This window comes from Macaca mulatta, chromosome 1 (genome assembly GCF_049350105.2).
Source record: "Macaca mulatta isolate MMU2019108-1 chromosome 1, T2T-MMU8v2.0, whole genome shotgun sequence".
NCBI lineage: Eukaryota > Metazoa > Chordata > Mammalia > Primates > Cercopithecidae > Macaca > Macaca mulatta.
The window spans coordinates 86341562-86354312 of NC_133406.1; the positions used below are offsets into that span (position 1 = coordinate 86341562).

Consider the following 12751-nt stretch of genomic DNA (forward strand, 5'->3'; position numbering starts at 1 on the left):
ATTGATTTGCGAATGTTGAACCAGCCTTGCATCCCAGGGATGAAGCCCACTTGATCATGGTGGATAAGCTTTTTGATGTGTTGCTGAATCTGGTTTGCCAGTATTTTATTGAGGATTTTTGCATCGATGTTCATCAGGGATATTGGTCTAAAATTCTCTTTTTTTGTTGTGTCTCTGCCAGGCTTTGGTATCAGGATGATGTTGGCCTCATAAAATGAGTTAGGGAGGATTCCCTCTTTTTCTATTGATTGGAATAGTTTCAGAAGGAATGGTACCAGCTCCTCTTTGTACCTCTGGTAGAATTCGGCTGTGAATCCATCTGGTCCTGGACTTTTTTTGGTTGGTAGGCTATTAATTATTGCCTCAATTTCAGAGCCTGCTATTGGTCTATTCAGGGATTCAACTTCTTCCTGGTTTAGTCTTGGAAGAGTGTAAGTGTCCAGGAAATTATCCATTTCTTCTAGATTTTCCAGTTTATTTGCGTAGAGGTGTTTATAGTATTCTCTGATGGTAGTTTGTATTTCTGTGGGGTCGGTGGTGATATCCCCTTTATCATTTTTTATTGCGTCAATTTGATTCTTCTCTCTTTTCTTCTTTATTAGTCTTGCTAGCGGTCTGTCAATTTTGTTGATCTTTTCAAAAAACCAACTCCTGGATTCATTGATTTTTTGGAGGGTTTTTTGTGTTTCTATCTCCTTCAGTTCTGCTCTGATCTTAGTTATTTCTTGCCTTCTGCTAGCTTCCGGATGTGTTTGCTCTTGCTTCTCTAGTTCTTTTAATTTCGATGTTAGAGTGTCAATTTTAGATCTTTCCTGCTTTCTCTTGTGTGCATTTAGTGCTATAAATTTCCTCTACACACTGCTTTAAATGTGTCCCAGAGATTCTGGTATGTTGTATCTTTGTTCTCATTGGTTTCAAAGAACATCTTTATTTCTGCCTTCATTTTGTTATGTACCCAGTAGTCATTCAGGAGCAGGTTGTTCAGTTTCCATGTAGTTGGGCGGTTTTGATTGAGTTTCTTAGTCCTGAGTTCTAGTTTGATTGCACTGTGGTCTGAGAGACAGTTTGTTATAATTTCTGTTCTTGTACATTTGCTGAGGAGTGCTTTACTTCCAATTATGTGGTCAATTTTGGAATAAGTGCGATGTGGTGCTGAGAAGAATGTATATTCTGTTGATTTGGGGTGGAGAGTTCTATAGATGTCTGTTAGGTCTGCTTGCTGCAGAGATGAGTTCAATTCCTGGATATCCTTGTTAACTTTCTGTCTCGTCGATCTGTCTAATGTTGACAGTGGAGTGTTGAAGTCTCCCATTATTATTGTGTGGGAGTCTAAGTCTCCTTGTAAGTCTCTAAGGACTTGCTTTATGAATCTGGGTGCTCCTGTATTGGGTGTATATATATTTAGGATAGTTAGCTCTTCCTGTTGAATTGATCCCTTTACCATTATGTAATGGCCTTCTTTGTCTCTTTTGATCTTTGATGGTTTAAAGTCTGTTTTATCAGAGACTAGTATTGCAACCTCTGCTTTTTTTTGTTCTCCATTTGCTTGGTAAATCTTCCTCTATCCCTTTATTTTGAGCCTATGTATGTCTCTGCATGTGAGATGGGTCTCCTGAATACAGCAGACTGATGGGTCTTGACTCTTTATCCAGTTTGCCAGTCTGTGTCTTTTAATTGGAGCATTTAGTCCATTTACATTTAAGGTTAATATTGTTATGTGTGAACTTGATCCTGCCATTATGATATTAACTGGTTATTTTGCTCGTTAGTTGATGCAGTTTCTTCCTAGCCTCGATGGTCTTTACATTTTGGCATGTTTTTGCAATGGCTGGTACCGGTTGTTCCTTTCCATGTTTAGTGCTTCCTTCAGGGTCTCTTGTAAGGCAGGCCTAGTGGTGACAAAATCTCTAAGCATTTGCTTATCTGTAAAGGATTTTATTTCTCCTTCGCTTATGATACTTAGTTTGGCTGGATATGAAATTCTGGGTTTAAAATTATATTCTTTAAGAATGTTGAATATTGGCCCCCACTCTCTTCTGGCTTGTAGAGTTTCTGCCGAGAGATCTGCTGTTAGTCTGATGGGCTTCCCTTTGTGGGTAACCCGACCTTTCTCTCTGGCTGCCCTTAAGATTTTTTCCTTCATTTCAACTTTGGTGAATCTGGCAATTATGTGTCTTGGAGTTGCTCTTCTCGAGGAGTATCTTTGTGGCGTTCTCTCTATTTCCTGGATTTGAATGTTGGCCTGCCCTACTAGGTTGGGGAAGTTCTCCTGGATGATATCCTGAAGAGTGTTTTCCAACTTGGTTCCATTTTCCCCCTCACTGTCAGGCACCCCAATCAGACGTAGATTTGGTCTTTTTACATAATCCCATACTTCTTGCAGGCTTTGTTCATTTCTTTTTCTTCTTTTTTCTTTTGGTTTCTCTTCTCGCTTCATTTCATTCATTTGATCCTCAATCGCTGATACTCTTTCTTCCAGTTGATCGAGTCGGTTACTGAAGCTTGTGCATTTGTCACGTATTTCTCGTGTCATGGTTTTCATCTCTTTCATTTCGTTTATGACCTTCTCTGCATTAATTACTCTAGCCATCAATTCTTCCACTTTTTTTTCAAGATTTTTAGTTTCTTTGCGCTGGGTACGTAATTCCTCCTTTAGCTCTGAGAAGTTTGATGGACTGAAGCCTTCTTCTCTCATCTCGTCAAAGTCATTCTCCGTCCAGCTTTGATCCGTTGCTGGTGATGAGCTGCACTCATTTGCTGGGGGAGATGTGCTCTTATTTTTTGAATTTCCAGCTTTTCTGCCCTGCTTTTCCCCCATCTTTGTGGTTTTATCTGCCTCTGGTCTTTGATGATGGTGACGTACTCATGGGGTTTTGGTGTAGGTGTCCTTCCTGTTTGATAGTTTTCCTTATAACAGTCAGGACCCTCAGCTGTAGGTCTGTTGGAGATTGCTTGAGGTCCACTCCAGACCCTGTTTGCCTGGGTATCAGCAGCAGAGGCTGCAGAAGATAGAATATTTCTGAACAGCGAGTGTACCTGTCTGATTCTTGCTTTGGAAGCTTCCTCTCAGGGGAGTACTCCACCCTGTGAGGTGTGGGGTGTCAGACTGCCCCTAGTGGGGGATGTCTCCCAGTGAGGCTACTCAGGGGTCAGGGACCCACTTGAGCAGGCAGTCTGTCCCTTCTCAGATCTCAACCTCCGTGTTGGGAGATCCACTGCTCTCTTCAAAGCTGTCAGACAGAGTCGTTTGCATCTGCAGGGGTTTCTGCTGCGTTTGTTATTGTTTACTGTGCCCTGTCCCCAGAGGTGGAGTCTACAGAGACAGGCAGGTTTCCTTGAGCTGCTGTGAGCTCCACCCAGTTGGAGCTTCCCAGTCGCTTTGTTTACCTACTTAAGCCTCAGCAATTGCGGGCGCCCCTCCCCCAGTCTCGCTGCTGCCTTGCCGGTAGATCACAGACTGCTGTGCTAGCAATGAGGGAGGCTCCGTGGGCATGGGACCGTCCCGGCCAGGTGTGGGATATAATCTCCTGGTGTGCCCGTTTCCTTAAAGTGAAGTATTGGGGTGGGAGTTACCCGATTTTCCAGGTGTTGTGTGTCTCAGTTCCCCTGGCTAGGAAAAGGGATTCCCTTCCCCCTTGCGCTTCCCAGGTGAGGCGATGCCTCGCCCTGCTTCAACTCTCGCTGGTCGGGCTGCAGCAGCTGACCAGCACCGATTGTCCGGCACTCCCTAGTGAGATGAACCCAGTACCTCAGTTGAAAATGCAGAAATCACGGGTCTTCTGTGTCGCTCACGCTGGGAGTTGGAGACTGGAGCTGTTCCTATTCGGCCATCTTCACCCTTTGATTCTTCATTGTGCAGCTTTGAGACTAGTGCCTATGTGTGTTATTTGTTTCCCTGTTTTTTTTGGTAGGTCTTATATAAAACTAACATTCCTTTGTTTTAGTGTTGTGAAGGGCCTCCCTCTTCCTTTATGTGAAGTGTTGAATATAGTAAATATATATTGTGGTTTCACTACTGTAAACTTGTATGTAGGGTGATGACCCTCTTTGTCCTAGGTGTGCCCTTTCCTTATCTCTATTAAATTGTAAATAGGACTACTGCATGTACTCTCTTTGCAGTGAATTTGAAATGGAAGGCCAGGTTTCTATAACTTTTGAACAGGTACTTTGTGAAATGACTCAATATCTATTGTGATAAGCTCATTGGCAGCTTAGCATTTTGCAGAGGAATTGTTTTGCAGGAAATATTTAATTTTCAAAAACATAATGATTAATGTTCCAATTATGCATTGCTTCCCCCAGTATAAATCAGGAATATTTGTGAGAAACTATTGGGGACTTTATTTTTATCTTTTATTTATTTTATTTTATTTTTTTTGAGATGGAGTTTCACTTTTGTTGCCCAGGCTGGGGTGCAATGGTGCAATCTTGGCTCACTGCAACCTCAGCCTCCCAGGTTCAAATGATTCTCCTGCCTCAGCCTCCTGAGTAGCTGGGATTATACAGGCATGCTTCACCATGCCCAGCTAATTTTGTATTTTTAGTAGAAACGGGGTTTCACCATATCGTTCAGGCTGGTCTTGAACTCCCGACCTCAGGTGATTGGCCAGCCTCGGCTTCCCAAAGTGCTGGGATTACAGGCATGAGCCACCACGCCCGGCCAGGGACTATACTCTTTTTAAAATAGACATTTGTGGGGCTCACACAATAAATGAAACAGTACCTCTAAAAAAGAGAAGAAAAGAATCAGGCGGTCAAACTTAGAGCAACATTGTCTTATTAAAGCATAGTTTATTTCACTAGAAAACATTTAGTATCAAGGACTATTATATACTTCATTACTAGAAGTTCTTTTTAAAATTACATTTAAAACAATCACTGAAAACTTGATCCACAACACACTTTCTTTATTTTCCTTAAACATCTTGGAAGCCCAAGCTTCTGAGAATCATGTGGCGCTACTTCTGTTGCCTTCCCTCCGTCTCTCTGTCTCTCTCTCCTTCTCTGTCCCTCTCTCTTTCTCTGCCATTCTCTCTCTTTCCCTCTCCCCCTCCCCTGTCTCTCTCGCTCGTTGTCTCTCTCCCTCCCTCAGTTTCAATCTCTCCATCCATCTCTTCCTTGCTCTCCTTCAAGCCGTTCGTGTGTGCATGCGTGTGTGTGTGTCTGTGTGTGTGTGTGTCTGTGTGTGTGTGTGCACGCGCGCGCGCGTTTGGGTTCGCGGGCGCAAGCGCCCTGGTGTGTCTGTGTGTGGGGCTGTGGATTTGCTCCTGGTGGTGGTGGGGTGTGTCTGGTTTTCTCTCAGCCCCTCTCGCCGGGATGAGGCTGTCGGCTCTAGTGCCAGCCTGGGGCAAAGCAGGGCCATCGCCCAACGCCCCACCCCCCACGCTCTCTTGCCCACCGGCCGGGTCTTGGTCGGGACAAGCGACAGTGGTGGGGGCGTTGTGAGAAAAAGGTCACGTGCGGCTGGGCCAGCTTTTCGCCCTTGGCCAGCCCTGATGGCTCTGGGTGGGTGGGGCAAGAGGGGGCCTCGCAGGAGATCCTGAGCCGCCAGGAATCCAAAAGAATACTTGCGCGACAGGGCGGATGACCGGACGGGGTCCCAGAATCGTAGGCCCTAGGCCCTGACGCCTTGGAGCACTCCCTGTTCTGAGCGGGCCCGACGTGGTGGAAGCTCGGGAGCTGGGGGAAGGCCGCAGGCAAATGGCTCGGGGGTCCCAATCCCAGTCCTGCAGTTCCCGGGGTGGCAGGGCCGGATGGAAGCTGGCGGGCATGGCTGGGCAGGGCTCTTGGGGCAGCCAGGCGCCTCTGGGCCATACCACCTTGAACACACCCGATCTCCTCTGATCTCCGAAGCTAAGAAGGCTCGGGCCTGATTAGTACTTGGATGGGAGACCACCGGGCCATTCCACCCTAAACGCGTGGGATGGCTTCTGATCTCGAAGCTGAGCAGGGTCGGGCGTGGTTAGTACTTGGACGGGAGACCGCCTGGGAATATCGGGTGCTGTAGGCTTTTTTGCTTTCTTTCTTGTCTTTATTTCTTTTCTACCTTCCTTTCTTCCCTTCTTTCTCTCTCAATTCCTTCCTTCCTTCCTTCCTTCCTTCCTTCCTTCCTTCCTTCCTTCCTTCCTTCCTTCCTTCCTTCTTTCTTTTCCTTTCCTTTCCTTTCCTTTCCTTTCCTTTTCCTTCCTTCCTTCCTTCCTTCCTTCCTTCCTTCCTTCCTTCCTTCCTTCCTTCCTTCCTTCCTTCCTTTCTTTCTTTCTTTCTTTCTTTCTTTCTTTCTTTCTTTCTTTCTTTCTTTCTTTCTTTCTTTCTTTCCTTCTTTCTTTCTTTCTTTCTTTCCTTTCTCTTCCAGACAGAGTCTCGCTCTGTCACCCAGACTGGAGTGCAGTGGCCCGATCTCGGCTCACTGCAAGCTCCACTTCCAGGGTTCACGCCATTCTCCTGCCTCAGCCTCCCGAGCAGCTGGGACTACAGACACACCCCAGCACGCCCGGCTCATGTTTTGTAGTTTTAGTAGAGGTGGGGTTTCACCTCGTGAGCCAGGCTGGTCTGGATCTCCTGACATCGTGATCCACCCGCCTCGGTCTCCCAAAGTGCTGGGATTACAGGCTTGATCCACCGCGCCTGGCCTGCTGTAGGCTTTTGTGGCTTCCCGCCTCCCTCCCTTCCCCCTACTGTCGAGATGCTTCCCAGCCTCCTCTGACTCTGCTCCCCCTTTATCGCCCCCCTACACTCAGCCGGGGACCTCCTTCTGGGGGTGCGCCACCAAAGCACCACCGGGCAGCAGCATCCCAGCGCTTCCGCCTCACCGCCGCCCCGCCAGGAGCCCGGCTCCAGCCCCGGAGGGCAGGGGGCAGGACCCCAAAGGCATAGGCACCGGTTCCCTGCCTTTTGCAGTGCCTTCCCGCTCCCGGAACGCCCAGGCGATACAATCCACTCATCCGCACCACCGCAACCTTCCAAATCGCGGGAAGTGGCGGGCAGGGGCAGCGGGTGCCGCACAGGTCAGTCAAGACCTCCACTCCAGAATGCAGGGGCTGCTTTATCCGGGGGAAGGACATTACTTCGCCAGCCACCAGGGAAACTTTCCCTGTGCACCCAGATTCCCATTGCCACCATCTTCGTGTAAACTACAGTCCCGAGAACACGCCAGAGACCCAGGCCTCGGGCCCTGTGGGCACGCCCCGAGCCACGGCTCCCGCCAAATGGGCAGGCCTACTCTGCAAATCAAGGGGCCCACCGCACCGCACCAAGAGCACAGGGAGGTGCCAACAAAGGAAGGAGCCTAAGATACCCACCTCCAAAACAAGCAATTAATCCAAGACAACATCCGTATCAGCGCTGCGTTGCTCCTCTCGCATGGACGGCCTGGCCACCCTATTCTGGCCCAGCCCAAGCCCCCTCCACCCTATCCCGGTCTGCTCAAAAGGGCCCTGCCTACCAGAGCAGGGAACTCCCTCTCCAAATCTCTATCGCTCTCGATTTCTAGCTCCCTCCCCCTCTCTCTTCTGGGTTTGCCCCTGCACGTGGAGATACTTCTGTCGCCTTCCCTCTGTCTCTCTGTCTCTCTCTCTTTCTCTGTCCCTCTCTCTCTGCCTGTCTGTCTCTTTCCCTGTCCTCCTCCCCTGTCTCTCTAGATGGCTGTCTCTCTCCCTCCCTTGGTTTCAATCTCTCCATCCATCTCTTCCTTGCCCTACTTCAAGCCGTTTGTGTGTGCGTGCATGTGTATGTGTGTGTGTGTGTGTGTGTGTGCGCGCGCGCGCGCCTCAGCCCCTCTCGCTGGGGATCAGACTGCAGGCTCTACTGCCAGCCTGGGGCAAAGCAGGGCCATCCCCCAACCCCCAACCCCCCATGCCCTCTTGCCCACTGGCAGGATCTTGGTCGGGACAAGCTACCGTGGTGGGGGCGTTGTGAGAAAAAGGCTACGTGTGGCTGGGCCAGCTGTTCGCCCTTGGCCAGCCCTGAAGGCTCTGGGTGGGTGGGGCAAGAGGTGGCCTCTCAGGAGCTACTGAGCCGGCCAGGAATCCGAAAGAATACCTCCGCGACAGTGGGAAGGACTGGACGGAGTCCCAAGATCGTGGGCCCTGTCGCCTCGGAGCACTCCCTGTTCCGAGCGGGCCCGACGTGGCGGAAACTTGGGAGCTCCGGAGCCGGGGGATGACCGCGGGAGAGTGGCTCGAGGGTCCCGATCCGAGGCCGGCAGCCCCGGGCTGGCAGTGCTGGCTGGAAGCCAGTGGACGTGGCAGGACCGGGCTGTTGTGGCAGCCAGGCACCTCTGCCGGGGTCTAAGGCCATACCACCCTGAACGCCCCCGATCTCATCTGATCTCGGAAGCTAAGCAGAGTCGGGCCTGTTTAGTACTTGGATGGGAGACTGCCTGGGAATACCGGGAGCTGTGGGCTTTTTTGCTTCCTTTCTTGCCTTTCCTTCTTTTCCATCGTCCTTTCTTCCCTTCTCTCTCTCTCCTTCCTTCCTTCCTTTCTTTCTTTCTTTCTTTCTTTCTTTCTTTCTTTCTTTCTTTCTTTCTTTCTTTCTTTCTTTCTTCTTTTTTCTTTCTTTCTTTCTTCTTTCGTTCCATCTTTCTTTTCTTTCTTTCTCTCTTTCTTTCTTTCCCTCTTTTTTCTTTCTTTCCTTCTTTCTTTTCTTTCTTTCTCTCTCTTTCTTTCCTTCTTTTCTTTTTTCTCTCTTTCTTTCCCTCTTCCTTTCTTCTTTCCTTCTTTCTTTCTTTTCTTTCTTTCTCTCTCTCTTTCTTTGTTTATTCCTTCCTTTCTCTTTCTATCTTTCTTTCCTTCTTGTCTTTCTTTCTCTCTCTCTTTCTTTGTTTATTCCTTCCTTTCTCTTTCTATCTTTCTTTCCTTCTTTTCTTTCTTTCTTTCTCTCTCTCATTCTCTTTCTTTTCTTTTCTTTCTTTTTCTTCCAGACCCACTCTCGCTCTGTCACTCAGGCTGGAGTGCAGCAGAGCGATCTCGGCTCACTGCAAGTTCCGCCTCCCGGGTTCATGCCATTCTCATGCCTCAGCCTCCCGAGCAGCTGGGATTACAGGAACCCGCCAGCACGCCCGGCTCATGTTTTGTAGTTTTAGTAGAGACGGGGTTTTACTGTGTTAGCCAGGCTGGTCTGGATCTCCTGACCTCGTGATCCACCCGCCTCGGTCTCCCAAAGGGCTGGGATTACAGGCGTGATCCACCGTGCCCGGGCTGCTGTAGGGTTTTGTGGCTTCCCGCTTCCCTCCTTTCCCCCTACTGTCGCCATGCTTCCCAACCTCCCCTGATTCTGCTCCCCTTTTATCGCCCACCTTCACCCCCGTCACAGCCAGAGACCTCCTTCAGGGTTTCCGCCACCAAAGCACCACCGGGCTGCAGCACCCCACCGCTTCCGCCTCCAGGACGCCCAGCCAGGAGCCTGCCTCCATCCTGGGGGGCGGGGCTGGAGGCCGGACCCCAAAGGTGCAGGCGCGGGTTCCTGGAGCCTTCCGGCTCCAGGAACCGGCAGGGGATTCAATCCACTCTTCAGGCGCCGCCGCAACCTTCCAAACCGGGGGAAGGGGCGGGCAGGGTCACCGGGTGCCACACACGCCAGCCAAGACCTCCACTCCAGAACACAGGGGCTGCTTTATCCGGGGGAAGGACATTGTTTCGCCAGCCACCAGGAAAGCTGTCCCTGTGCACCCGGATTCCCATTGCCACCAACTTCGTGTAAACTAAAGTCCCGAGGACAAGCCAGAGACCCAGGCCTCGGGGCCCCGTGGGCACGCCCGGTGCCATGGCCCCCGCCAAACGGGCGGGCGCACTCTGCAAATCAAGGGGACCACCGCACCACAGAAAGAGCACAGGAAGGTGCCAGCAAAGGAAGGAGCCCCCGAAACCCACCTCCAAAGGAAGCAATTAATCCAGGACAAAACTCGTCTCAGCTCTCCGTTGCTCCTCTCGCATGGACGGCCTGGCCACCCTGTTCTGGACCACCCCAAGCCCCCTCCACCCTATCCCTGCCTGATCAAAAGGGCCCTGGCCAATGGAGCGTGGCGCTCCCTCTCCAAGGCTCTATCGCTCTTGCTCTCCAGCTTCCTCCCCCTCTCTCTTCTGTGTTTGCTCCTGCACCTCCCGCTACTTCTGTCCCCTTCCCTCTGTCTCTCTGTCTCTCTCTTTCACTGTCCCTCTCTCTTTCTCTGCCTCTCTGTCTGTCTCTTTCCCTCTCCCCCTCCGCTGTCTCTCTCAATCGCTGTCTCTCTCCCTCCCTCGGTTTCAATCTCTCCATCCATCTCTTCCTTGCTCTCCCTCAAGACGTTTGTGTGTGCGTGCATGTGTGTGTGTGTTTTTGTGTGTGTGTGTCTGTGTGTGTGCACACGCGCATGTGTGGGTTCCCGCACGCGAGCGCCCGGGTGTGTCTGTGTGTGGGGCTGTGGATTTGCTCCTGGTAGTGATGGGGTGTGTCTGGGTTTCTCTCGGCCCTTCTCGCCGGGGATTAGGCTGCCGGCTCTAGTGCCAGCCCGGGGCCAAGCAGGTACATCCCCCAACCCCCAACCCCCCACACGGTCTTGCCCACCGGCCAGGTCTTGTTGGGGATCGTGGGCCCTGGGCCCTGACACCTGTGAGCACTCCCTGTTCCGAGCGGGTCCGACGTGGTGGAAGCTTGGGAGCTCCGGAGCCGGGGGAAGACCGCAGGAGAGTGGCTCGGGGGTCCCGATCCAAGGCCAGCGGCCCCAGACTGGTGGTGCCAGCTGGAAGCTGGTGGGCATGGCAAGGCTCGGCTCTTGGGGCAGCCAGGCGCTTTTGCCAGCGTCTACTGCCATATCACCCTGAACGTGCCCGATCTCGTCTGATCTCGGAAGCTAATCAGGGTCGGGCCTGGTTAGTACTTGGATGGGAGACTACCTGGGAATACCGTGTGCTGTGGGCTTTTTTGCTTTCTCTCCTGCCTTTCTTTCTTTCCCACCGTCCTTTCTTCCCTTCTCTCTCTCTCTCTTCTCTTTTTTGCTTTCTTTCTTTCTTTTCTTTGTTTTTTCCTTTTTTCTTTCCATCTTTCTTTTCTTTCTCTTTGTTTATTCCTTCCTTCCTTTCTATCATTTTATCTTTTCTTTTCTCTCTCTCTCTCTCTCTCTCTCTTCCAGACAGAATCTCGCTCTGTCACCCATGCTGGAGTGCAGTCGTGGTTCATGCCATTCTCCTGCCTCTGCCTCCGGAGCACCTGGGACTATAGTCACCCTCCACCGCCGGGCTCATGTTTTGTAGTTTTAGTAGAGACGGGTTTTCACCGTGTTAACCAGGCTGGTCTGGATCTCCTGACCTCGTGATCCACCCGCCTCCGCCTCCCAAAGTACTGGGAATACAGGCGTGATCCATGGCGCTGGGCCTGCTGTAGGGTTTTGTGGCTTCCCCCCTCCCTCCCTTCTCCCTACTGTCGCCATGCTTCCCAACCTCCCCTGACTGCTTCCCCTTTGTCACCCGCCTACACACATGCCACAGCCTGGGACCTCCTTCAGGGTTTCCGCCACCAAAGCACCACCGGGCTGCAGGACCCCACCACTTCTGCCTCGCTGCGGCTCCACCCTGGGAGGGCAGCAGGCTGGACCCCAAAGGCGCAGGCATGGGTTCCCTGCCATTCGCGGTGTCTTCCCTCTCCCAGAACACCCAGGAGATTCAATCCACTCATCGGGCGCCGCCGCAATCTTCCAAACCAGGGGAAGGGGCGGGCAGGGGCAGCGGGTGCCACACACGCCAGCCAACACCTCTGCTCCAGTAGGCAGGGCCTGCTTTATCCGGGGTAAGGACATTGCTATGCCAGCCATCAGGAAAACCGTTCCTGTCCACCCAGATTCCCATTGCCACCAACCTCTTTTAAACTCAAGTCCCAAGGACTCGCCAGAGACCCAGGCCTCCAGCCCCGTGGGCACGCCCGGTGCCACGGTTCCCACCAAACAGATGGGGGCACTCTACAAATCAAGTGGCCCTCTGCACCATGCCAAGAGAACAGGGAGGTGCCACCAAAGGAAGAAGCCTACAAAACCCACCTCCAAAGCAATCAATTAATCCAAGACAAAACTGGTCTCAGCGCTCTGTTAGTCCTCTGGCATAGACGGCCTGACCACCCTGTTCTGGCCCAGCTCAAGCCCCCTCCACCCCATCCCAGCTTGCTCAAAAGGGCCCTGGCTAAGGGAGCATGGCACTCCCTCTCCAAGGCTCTATCACTGTTGCTCTCCAGCATCCTCCCCCTCTCTCTTCTGTGTTTGCACCTGCACCTCGCACTACTTCTGTCGCCTTCCCTCTGTCTCTCTGTCTCACTCTCTTTCCCTGTCCCTCTCTCTTTCTGTGCCTCTCTTTCTGTCTCTTTCCCTCTCCACCTACCCTGTCTCTCTCACTCGCTGTCTCTCTCCCTCCCTCGGTTTCAATCTCTCCATCCATCTCTTCCTTACTCAACTTCAAACCATTTGTGTGTGCGTGCACGTGTGTGTGTATGTGTGTATGAGTGTGTCTGTGTGAGTTCACACGCACGTGTGGGATCCTGCGCGGGAGCGCCCAGGTTTGTTTGTGTGTGGGGCTGTGGATTTTCTCCTGGTGGTGGTGGGGTGTGACTGGATATCTCTCGGCAACACTCCCCGGAGATCAGGCTGCCGGCTCTAGTGCCAGCGCGGGGCAAAGCAGGGCCATTCCCCAACCCCCAACCCCCTACGCCCTCTTGCCCACTGGCCAGGACTTTGTCGGGACAAGTGAGCATGGTGAGGGCGATGTGAGAAAAAGGCCACGCGCGGCTGGGC

General features: G+C 51.7%; 2 pseudogenes; both read left to right on the top strand.

The window, feature by feature from the left end:
* The first annotated feature begins 8283 nt into the window (after nt 1-8283).
* On the top strand, nt 8284-8402 carry LOC114674698 (5S ribosomal RNA; annotated as a pseudogene).
* Nucleotides 8403-10777: 2375 nt separating this feature from the next.
* LOC114674718 (5S ribosomal RNA) lies at nt 10778-10896 on the top strand (annotated as a pseudogene).
* The last annotated feature ends 1855 nt before the right edge of the window (nt 10897-12751 follow it).